We start from the raw sequence: 10,643 nt of genomic DNA, 5'->3' as shown, positions 1-10,643 counted from the left end.
ATGCTTTCACTGGTAGATATTATCCTCCTGCTAAAATTATATCTTTGAGAAGTAGCATAATGAATTTTAAGCAATTGGATAATGAGCATGTTGCCCAAGCATGGGAAAGAATGAAATCTTTGGTTAAAAATTGCCCAACCCATGGATTGACTACTTGGATGATCATCCAAACCTTTTATGCAGGACTGAATTTTTCTTCGCGGAACTTATTGGATTCAGCTGCTGGAGGTACCTTTATGTCCATCACTCTGGGCGCCGCAACAAAGCTTCTTGATGGTTAATTACTCTGAATGGCACACGGAAAGAGCTCCACAAGGTAAGAAGGTAAATTCTGTTGAAGAAACATCCTCCTTGAGTGATAAGATTGATGCTATTATGTCTATGCTTGTGAATGGTAGGACTAATGTTGATCCTAATAATGTTCCGTTAGCTTCATTGGTTGCTCAAGAAGAACATGTTGATGTGAACTTCATTAAAAATAATAATTTCAACAACAATGCTTATCGGAACAATTCTAGTAACAACTATAGGCCATATCCTTATAATAATGGTAACGGTTATGGTAATTCTTATGGGAATTCTTACAACAATAATAGGAATACACCCCCTGGACTTGAAGCCATGCTTAAAGAATTTATTAGTACACAAACTTCTTTTAACAAATCTGTTGAAGAAAAGCTTGGGAAAATTGATATACTTGCTTCTAAAGTTGATAGTCTTGCTGCTGATGTTGATCTTTTAAAATTGAAAGTTATGCCTAATGAAGATAAAGATATTAAGTCATTTGCTACAGCAAACGCCATCCAAGTTAGAATTAATGAGAATATAAGATTGATGGCGGAATTGCGTGCTAGGTGGGAAAAAGAAGAAAATGCTAAAGAGAATAATATAGCTAAAGTTTGGACTATTACCACCACTAGTAATGCAAATGCTTCACATGTTGACACACCTCCTACTATCAATGGTAAAATAATTGGTGTTGGCAATGTTTCCACTCCTAATGCAAAGCTTACAAAACTGCCTAAAACTGCTGAAACTGCTTGTGATAAAACTGCTGAAATTTTTTCCAATCTTGGGGACAATGATCCCATTGCTTTAGATTATAATGGTTTAGATTTTGATGATTGCCACATCTCTGAAGTTATAAAGTTCTTACAAAAACTTGCTAAAAGTCCTAATGCTAGTGCTATAAATTTGGCCTTAACAAAACATATTACAAATGCTCTCATAAAAGCTAGAGAAGAGAAACTAGACCGTGAAACTTCTATTCCTAGGAAGTTAGAGGATGGTTGGGAGCCCATCATTAAGATGAAGGTCAATGATTTTGATTGTAATGCTTTATGTGATCTTGGTGCAAGTATTTCCGTTATGCCTAGGAAAATCTGTAATATGCTTGACTTGCCACCATTGAAAAATTGTGATTTGGATGTTAATCTTGCTGATAATTCTACAAAAAAACCTTTGGGGGGGATTGATAATGTTCGCATTACGGTTAACAATAACCTTGTCCCCGTTGATTTTATTGTGTTGGATATTGAATGCAATGCATCTTGTCCCATTATATTGGGAAGACCTTTTCTTCGAACTGTTGGTGCTATTATTGATATGAAGGAAGGCAATATTAAATATCAATTTCCTCTCAAGAAAGGTATGGAACACTTCCCTAGAAACAGAATGAAGTTACCTTTTGATTCTATCATTAGAACAAATTATGATGTTGATGCTTCATCTCTTGATAATACTTGATACACACTTTCTGCGCCTAGCTGAAAGGCGTTAAAGATAAGCGCTTATGGGAGACAACCCATGATTTTACTACAGTAATTTTATTTTATATTTGAGTCTTGGAAGTTGTTACTACTGTAGCAACCTCTCCTTATCTTAATTTTGTTGCATTGTTGTGCCAAGTAAAGTCTTTGATAGTAAGGTTCATACTAGATTTGGATTACTGCGCAGAAACAGATTTCTTGCTGTCACGAATTTGAGCAGTAGTCTCTGTAGGTAACTCAGAAAATTCTGCTAATTTACGTGAGTGATCCGCAGATATGTACGCAACTTTCATTCAATTTGAGAATTTTCATTTGAGCAAGTCTGGTGCACCTAAAAAATTCGTCTTTACGGACTGTTCTGTTTTGATAGATTCTGCCTTTTATTTCGCATTGCCTGTTTTGCTATGTTTGATGGATTTCTTTATTCCATTAACTTTCAGTAGCTTTGTGCAATGTCCAGAAGTGTTAAGAATGATTATGTCACCTCTGAACATGTGAATTTTGATTATGCACTAACCCTCTAATGAGTTGTTTTGAGTTTGGTGTGGAGGAAGTTTTCAAGGATCAAGAGAGGAGGATGATACAATATGATCAAGGAGAGTGAAAGCTCTAAGCTTGGGGATGCCCCGGTGGTTCATCCCTGCATCTTTCAATAAGACTCAAGCATCTAAGCTTGGGGATGCCCAAGGCATCCCCTTCTTCATCGACAACATTATCAGGTTCCTCTAGTGAAACTATATTTTTATTCCATCACATCTTATGTGCTTTACTTGGAGTGTCTATATGTTTTTATTTTTGTTTTTGTTTGAATAAAGTTGGATCCTAGCATTCATTGTGTGGGAGAGAGACACGCTCCGCTGTTGCATATAGACAAATATGTCCTTAGCTTTACTCATAATGTTCATGGCGAAGGTTGAAACTGCTTCGTTAAATTGTTATATGGTTGGAAACGGGAAATGCTACATGTGGTAAATGGTATAATATCTTGAATAATGTGATACTTGGCAATTGTTGTGCTCATGTTTAAGCTCTTGCATCATATACTTTGCACCTATTAGTGAAGAAATACATAGAGCTTGCCAAAATTTGGTTTGCATGATTGGTCTCTCTAAGGTCTAGATATTTTCTAGTAAGGGGTCGAACAACAAGGAAGACGGTGTAGTGTCTTATAATGCTTGCAATATGTCTTTTATGTGAGTTTTTCTGTACCGGTTCGTACTTGTGTTTGTTTCAAATAACCTTGCTAGCCTAAGCCTTGTATTGAGAGGGAATACTTCTCATGCATCAAAATCCTTGAGCCAAACACTATGCCATTTGTGTCCACCATACCTACCTACTACATGGTATTTCTCCGCCATTCCAAAGTAAAATGCTTGAGTGCTACCTTTAAATTTCCATTCTTTGTCTTTGCAATATATAGCTCATGGGACAAATAGCCTAAAAACTATTGTGGTATTGAATATGTACTTATGTATCTTATTTCTTATTAAGTTGCTTGTTGAGCGATAACCATGTTCCTGGGGACGCCATCAACACTTTGTTGAATATCATGAGAGTTGCTATGCATGTTCGTCTTGTCTGAAGTAAGGACGATTTACCATGAGTTGAATAGTTAGAGCATGCATATTGTTAGAGAAGAACATTGGGCCGCTAACTAAAGCCATGATCCATGGTGGAAGTTTCAGTTTTGGACAACAATCCTCAATCTCTTATGAGAATATTATTTGTTGCTGAATGCTTATGCATAAAAGAGGAGTCCATTATCTGTTGTCTATGTTGTCCCGGTATGGATGTCTAAGTTGAGAATAATCAAAAGCGAGAAATCCAATGCGAGCTTTCTCCTTAGACCTATGTCCTCCCCTTTGTGATACTTGGTTAAAACGTATGTATTGCAATGATAATCCAGGTAATCCGAGCTAATTAGGACAAGGCGCGGGCACTATTGGTATACAATGCATGAGGCTTGCAACTTGTAGGATATAATTTACATAATACATATGCTTTATTACTACCGTCGACAAAATTGTTTCTTGTTTTCAAAATAAAAGCTCTAGCACAAATATAGCAATCAATGCTTCCCTCTGCGAAGGGTCATTCTTCTACTTTTATGTTGAGTCAGTTTACCTATTTCCTTCTGTCTTAGAAGCAAACACTTGTGTTAACTGTGCATTGATTCCTACATACTTGCATATTGCACTTATTATATTACTTTATGTTGACAACTATCCATGAGATATACATGTTATAAGTTGAAAGCAACCGCTGAAACTTAATCTTCCTTTGTGTTGCTTCAATGCCTTTACTTTGAATTTATTACTTTATGAGTTAACTCTTATGCAAGACTTATTGATGCTTGTCTTGAAAGTACTGTTCATGAAAAGTCTTTTCTATATGATTCAATTGTTTACTCATTGTATTTACCATTGCTTCGAATCGCTGCATTCATTACATGTGCTTACAATAGTATTGATCAAGATTATGATGGCATGTCACTTCAGAAATTATCTTTGTTATCGTTTACCTACTCGGGACGAGTAGGAACTAAGCTTGGGGATGCTGATACGTCTCCAACGTATCGATAATTTCTTATGTTCCATGCTTGTTTTATGATGATACACACATGTTTTATAGATACTTTATGTCATATTCATGCATTTTCCGGCACTAACCTATTAATGAGATGCCGAAGAGCCAGTTGCTGTTTTCTGCTGTTTTTGGTTTCAGAAATCCTAGTAAGGAAATATTCTCGGAATTGGACGAAATCAACGCCCAGGGGCCTATTTTCCCACGAAGCTTCCAGAACACCGAAAGGGAAACGAAGTGGGGCGACGAGGCGCCGCCACACTAGGGCGGCGCGGCCCAAGGGGGGCCCGCGCGGCCCTAGCGTGTGGCCCCCTCGTCAGCCCTCCGACTCCGCCCTTCCGCCTACTTAAAGTCTTCGTCGCGAATACCCCAGTACCGAGAGCCACGATACGGAAAACCTTCCAGAGACGCCGCCGCCACCAATCCCATCTCGGGGGATTCAGGAGATCTCCTCCGGCACCCTGCCGTAGAGGGGAATCATCTCCCGGAGGACTCTTCACCGCCATGGTCGCCTCTGGAGTGATGTGTGAGTAGTTCGCCCTTGGACTATGGGTCCATAGCAGTAGCTAGATGGTTGTCTTCTCCTAATTGTGCTATCATTGTCGATCTTGTGAGCTGCCTAACATGATCAAGATCATCTATATGTAATGCTACATGTTGCGTTTGTTGGGATCCGATGAATATGGAATACTATGCTATGTTGATTATTGATCTATTATCTATGTGTTGTTTATGATCTTGCATGCTCTCCGTTATTAGTAGAGGCTCTGGCCAAGTCGTTACTTGTAACTCCAAGAGGGAGTATTTATGCTCGATAGTGGGTTCATGCCTCCATTAAATGCAGGACATGTGTGAGAAAGTTCTAAGGTTGTGGATGTGTTGTTGCCACTAGGGATAAAACATCAATGCTATGTCTAAGGATGTATTTGTTGATTACATTACGCACCATACTTAATGCAATTGTCTGTTGTTTGCAACTTAATACTGGAGGGGGTTCGGATGATAACCTGAAGGTGGACTTTTTAGGCATAGATGCATGCTGGATAGCGGTCTATGTACTTTGTCGTAATGCCCAATTAAATCTCACACTACTCATCATAACATGTATGTGCATGGTCATGCCCTCTTTATTTGTCAATTGCCCAACTGTAATTTGTTCACCCAACATGCTATTTATCTTATGGGAGAGACACCAGAACTGTGGACCCCGGTCCATTCTTTACATCGAATACAATCTACTGCAATACTTGTTTCTACTGTTTTCTGCAAACAATCATCATCCACACTATACATCTAATCCTTTGTTACAGCAAGCCGGTGAGATTGACAGCCTCACTGTCACGTTGGGGCAAAGTAATTTGGTTGTGTTGTGCAGGTTCCACGTTGGCGCCGGAATCCCTGGTGTTGCGCCGCACTACACTTCGCCGCCATCAACCTTCAACGTGCTTCTTTGCTCCTATTGGTTCTATAAACCTTGGTTTCTTACTGAGGGAAAACTTGCCGCTGTACGCATCACACCTTCCTCTTGGGGTTTCCAACGGACGCGTGCTATACGCGTATCACGCGCGCGTCGGCTGGCATGCACGGCATGGCCATGCCGCTCCTGTCGCACCTGTGCGTCGTGGGCGTGCACTGGCTAGGGCGTTGTGGTCCACCTTTCGACGAACGGCGCATACTGGCGTGTTCAGGGGACCAAGGGGAGGCTCTAGGGCAAGGTGGTCGGGGCTGGTGTTGAGAGAAGAGAGGAGAAGGGAGTGACCATGTCCATGGCCGGCATGGTTTGAGCTTGCCATGTGTGGCTCTCCTCTAGGCTTGCTATTTGGGTTAATAGAGGTAGAAGGGATCAGGGGACAAGGTAGAGGTGAGTGGTGGCTTAGGGTTAGGCCAACACTATGCAAAATAGTGATTTTGATTTGTTCCATATTTGCCCAATTCAAATTCTTGCAAAATTTGGTTGAGCTCCAATGATTTCAAAATTTGAAAGTGGTGGGTTTGGTTGAGTTGCAAATGACCAGAGACAACCATGTGTGGTGGTGGAATTTTAAAAATCAAAAAAATGCCAAATTGCACAAAGTGAGATTGTTGCACATATTAAAAAGTCTCAACTTTGCATGAGCGTAGTTTTTGATCCAAGATGATTTTGGCATGATGGTATTTACCAAAGTTGTTCACCTTGATGTGCTCTTGGATGAGGTGCAAAGAATTGGGAAAGTTTAGTTTGAAAAACTTGAAATGCAAGGGCTCAAAGTAGTGACCAGAATATAAATGGCAGATTTGACCATTATCATATGTGATCCCAATTTGAGTTTGAATTTGATTTGATTTGTGTTTCTTTGATTCCAAAAGTTGTAATAAGTGTTTGGTAACATAATTCAACTAATGGTGAAGACCAAAATGGTCTAGGGTAAAGATTTGAAAAAATGGCATAAACCATATGTGAGGGTTTTAGATTTTTCTTATTTGATTTCTTTCTCTTTTATTTTATTTGGTTTGTGATCTTCACTTGATCACTTTAGGGTTTTAGGGTTTATCACATAAGCATAAGAACAATCATCATGGCATATCACTCAAAATGCACAAGTCCTATGCATGGCACTATATGCAAATAAAAGTTTTTGTTGGTTCTAAATTTTGGATCTCTGGAATTCTTCTTCTTTCTTTTATTGAAATTTGGGATGTTACAGTATATAAGTGAGGCTGATCTATTAGAAACCCTAAGACATAACATAGCAGCTGTTGGCTTGTGATCGAGCTTGTGACAAGATGGGGATGATAGATATCTATCACCCATCTTGAGGGGGGGTGTTGGACAATATATGGGCTGCATTACTGTCCAACACAAGATCCACTTTACAAATAAGTAATGTCTTCTGTACGGTGTCACCGAAGTCTAGTCCTGAAACACACTCATACAGCAAAAGCAGCTGCTGCAATTCATGTTGGAATTAACTTGAAGAAGGAGCCACCATGGAGGGTAATGAAATTCCTCCTCCCACTGCTGGAATTTTTCCAAAACCTAGGAAATTGTTGCGGTGTGAGAAACACCTTCTGCTATCTATCAACTGCAGAAAATAGTAAAAAAACATTCATCAATATTATAACATTTATATAAATACTCTAGAACTCATAGTAAATGCGCGAAGGAAGAAAAAACAATACATTCTGCAATATTTGCCAGTACCTGCCTATGTGTCATCCACTCGTGCAGCCTCCTTTCGTGCGGTGTCACCGAAATACAGTCTCTTTCTACATGTAAAGCCCCACAACCTTTATAAATATTGGGTCAGGCAAAGGGATACCATTTCATCGCAGAGTGGAGAATCGAGGGAATTTTTCCAACACCTAGGAAATTGCTGCGGTGTCAGAAACACCTTCTTCAATCTATCAACTGCAGAAAACAGTAAAAACATTCATCAATATTATAACATTTATATAAATACTCCAGAACTCATAGTAAATGCGTAAAGGAAGAAAAAACTATACATTCTGCAATATTTGCCAGTATCTGCCTATGTGTCATCCACTCGTGCAGCCTCCTTTCGTGCGGTGTCACCAAAGTATAGTCTCTTCGTACATGTAAACACAAAATTAGCTAAAGTTAACAAACCTAGTTTCAGATAACCATAAAACCCCACAACCCTTTATAAATATTGGTCCAGGCAAAGGGATACCATTTCAGCCCAGAGTGGAGAATCGAGGGAATTTTTCCAACACCTAGGAAGTTGATGCAGTGTCAGAAACACCTTCTGCATCTATCAACTGCGGAAAACAGTAAAAAACATTCATCAATATCATAACATTTATATAAATACTCCAGAACTCATAGTAAATGCGCAAAGGAAGAAAAAACAATACATTCTGCAATATTTTCCAGTACCTGCCTATGTGTCATCCACTCGTGCAGCCTCCTTTCGTGTGGTTTCACCGAAGTATAGTCTCTTTGTACATGTAAACACAAATAAGCTAAAGTTAACAAATCCAGTTTCAGATAACCGTAAAGCCCCACAACCCATATAAATATTGGGTCTGGCAAAGGGATGCCATTTCGGCCCAGAGTGGAGAATCAAGGGAATTTTTCCAACACCTAGGCAGTTGCTTCGGTGCCAGAAACACCTGCTGCAATCTATCAACTGCAAAAAAACAGTAAAAAGACATTCATCAATATGATAACATTTATATAAATACTCTAGAACTCATAGTAAATGCGCAAAGGAAGAAAAAACAATACAGTCTGCAATATTTGCCAGTACCTGCCTATGTGTCATCCTTTTGTGCAGCCTCCTTCCATGCGGTGTCATCCTTCCCTCCCCGGATCCTCTTGTGTAAATCCGACCCCAACTCAAGCCTACCCATGGCACTTGTATGTTCACCACAATCACAACAGGCAACCTGAGTTCTGAACAACAGAAGAATAAAGAGGTATTGTCTAAACATTTATGGTGAAATAAACTCAATTTGATAATTTCAACGAAGGACGCAAGCATGACATAAGCACCAAAAACTTAAAATAATTATAGTTTAAGATGATTTAGAAATGAGAAGAGCGAGAGAGGAACTTGCTGCAGCAAGAAGATAGACTCTATTTTCCAACTTTCACAGTCCAACTTAGCTCAACGGCTTTACTGTTTCGGGTTGACCTGGGCGAGCGATCACCCCGGTCAGCTCCACTGCTGCTAATGATGCAGCCCGACCTACGGTCTACGCTTCATCATGCGTGTCAAGAACCACACTCAAGGCCGAGATCACAGAGGCATGAAAGAGAAGAAGGAAGAAGATGCGTTCGAGGTCGCCAAGAAGAAGAAGCCGCATGAAGCATCACTTCCGAGCCGGATTATCCACCCCCATCAAGGCCGGACAATCCGCCCTCCCCATGCACTTCCAACACTTGGGCCTAGCCCATGTAACCTCCCTCTATGCTATTTGTATGCCTAAACTACCCCTGCTTAGTGGCTCCCTATATATAGGCTCCCACCCCCCTTCATTAGACTAGGAATGAACTTGACAGAATTAGGCTCATGCCTCCACCATCCCTTTGGGATTAGGAAAACCCCCGCCTTAGATTATCAAATCTATTGTATCAAGGCACCCCTTATATGATTAGTCTCTCACACTTGTGATTCTACCATCGGTCTCTCACTTGTGTGATTCTACCGATCGTATACCGATCTTCCTCTCGGGGATTCTACCGCGCGTCTTTCTCTTGAGAGATTCTATCGGGATAGTGGTTCGGACTATCGGGAGTAAACCGGAATTGTATCGGGTTGGTGTGTTTGCGTGTGTTCATCGTGTTCTTCGTCGTGTTCTTCGTGCTCTTCCTCTCCCCTGTCTTTCCCTTGGTCAATTCGTAAGATCGGGCAACCCACGTGGCCTTAGGCCCATCATATGGTATCAGAGCAAAGGTTGCCACGAATTTGACCCTCCAATTTCAACGATTTCGCCAAAAAAAAAAATCAAAAAAAAATTTGCCCCAAAAAATAGCTCGAAATTTGATCTGCGAATTTGTTGCGTTTTTTGTGGTTTTGATCCACAGATCTGGTGTTACGGTGGTTGATCTACCTTCTCTCAAATTTTCATAGGCCAATTCTTCCTATTTCTCTCAAATCGAAGGATTTTCCTGCCATTTTTCCGCTGCGTTTCGTGGAGCAGTTCATCTGCTGGCCGGCACTACCGGCCTGTTCATAGCGGCACTGCCGCCCGCTGCGCATCAGCTCCATCTTCCTCCACCAGCTCGAGCCGCCGGCCAATCTCGCTTCCGCGCTGCCGCCCCACGTTGCTCCACCTCAGATGTTGTTGGCCCCGCCGCCCCCGTGCATGCGCCCACCAACCACGCGATGTTTCCGCCGCCACTGCAGGCATACCCGCGCGCAATATCAACGCCAAGCGCTCATCATCTCCACCTCCCGCTCGCAAGGCCTGCAACACCTCCCCCTCCCCATCGCGCAGCAGCAGGCTCGCCCCACCCTCCGCTCCACTCAGGCGTCAGCACGCAGCGCCGCCTGCGCCCTTGCCCGCTCGAGCCGCCCGCCGTCCCTGGCTCTGCATCAAGCCACCACGCGCCCGTAAAATCAATCAGCCCAGCGCATACACGCAGCGCCCATCACGACTCGCTCGATTCCCCGGTCGCGTGTAGCTCAACACCTACGAACTCCAAGCGTTGCTTGCATCCCGCCCCTGCTGCCGCGCCTTGGCCCCGTTGCCTTCGCTTTGCTCCACCACGCCCAGCTCAACCCACGCGGACGCGCCATCCAGCTCAGGCCACTCACAGCTTGCTGCATAGCGGTACTGCCGTGC

Source organism: Lolium perenne, chromosome 3 (assembly GCF_019359855.2).
Source record: "Lolium perenne isolate Kyuss_39 chromosome 3, Kyuss_2.0, whole genome shotgun sequence".
NCBI lineage: Eukaryota > Viridiplantae > Streptophyta > Magnoliopsida > Poales > Poaceae > Lolium > Lolium perenne.
This window is presented reverse-complemented; position numbering follows the sequence as displayed.